The following is a 1,472-nucleotide window of genomic DNA, read 5'->3' as shown; positions in this document are numbered from 1 at the left end:
ATACACACACACACACACACACACACACACACACACACACACACACACACACACACACACACACACAAAGTCACAAAAGACACTGGCGAACAGTTTGGAAAGAACAAAGTTGCTATTTAGGGGACTGTTTTATCGAAAGCAGTCAGACATGATAATTATACTGTATTAAAATTTAATTCTGCTCCGTTTTCCATCCACTCAATCACAATCATTGATTAGTTCAGTATTAGTAACAGTTTAAGGGCTCTTGCAACACAAATATACGTGCCCAAGGTAAGAGGTGTTACAAGAGAGAAACCTATTCAAAAAACGAAGACGGGAGATAAAGGCAATAGCAGATGTTTGATAGGAAATCTATTATATAGTTGGCAACTTTAAAACACATGTGTCGCTTTTCCCATAAAACTACGACAGCTACAGAGTTGAAAATTGGTAAGTACCTGCAGAAAGATAGATAGGTTCCCATGACGGAGCCGACTTTTTATTTATTCATTTCCTGAATTTAGAAAAATATATTTGACAAAAAGTTCCCGTCCTTCATTGGCCTTTGTGATTATTCTACTGAGAAACGCAACAAAACTGCGTATCTCTCCTTCATAACGGAAGTTCATTACCGCTCTTTAACGTTCGCCTAAGGAACATGATTCAAGAGACGGGGAGAGTAATTTTCGAGCTACTCAAACAGCAAATTGTCGGGCTTTTACATACAATTTGAATTGCTTTAACGGCTACCGTTATTAGACAATCGCCTGTCCAAATTGTCACTTCCCATTTGGGGGGCTACACCTGAAGGCTATCTCGCTTATTCCTTTACCGAATTTTACCAAATTTCACACATATAACAAGCATAGTAAGGAGTCTTTAAATCCGCATTCAAATTTGAGAAAAGTTTCGTTTCCATGGATACGGAGGCCATATTGGATTTTGTTGACATGTCTTACGTAATGAATACCGCACTTATCACTAATGGAAATTGAATGTTTTTTTGCATGCGTGTTCACAAACATTAGATCTAAAAAAAAAATAATTGTTTTTTTCTTTAACGTATTAGAACATTTTTAATGAGTTTTTTCCTGAGGTAGCATTAAAATTTTCAAAAAATCCGTGAAAATCCACACTTCAGACACCACCAACAAAAATCTATTCAATATATCAAAAATTCAGCAGACAAATTTTTAGTGTTATCTTTTCTCCTCATTCTGTGAAAATTTCATGAAGATTGGATGAAAAATGGTGGAGTTATTCAAAAAAGTATAGAGAAAAGTCGCGTTTTGAGAAAATGGCCGATAAAGAAAAATAAAATACTGACTTTATGAGAAAATGGCGGTGACAAACATGCCCGGTATGGGAAAAAAATACGGTTTTGGGGGGTTCAGATGTGATGAAATAGTTGTAGGAGACGATGAGGAAGCTAAAAATGCTTACAACTCAAATTCCATAATTTTGAGCCGAATTTTGACTTTGGGGGTGTA

This window comes from Aplysia californica, unplaced genomic scaffold (assembly GCF_000002075.1).
Source record: "Aplysia californica isolate F4 #8 unplaced genomic scaffold, AplCal3.0 scaffold00011, whole genome shotgun sequence".
In the NCBI taxonomy this organism is placed as follows: Eukaryota; Metazoa; Mollusca; class Gastropoda; order Aplysiida; family Aplysiidae; genus Aplysia; species Aplysia californica.
This window is presented reverse-complemented; position numbering follows the sequence as displayed.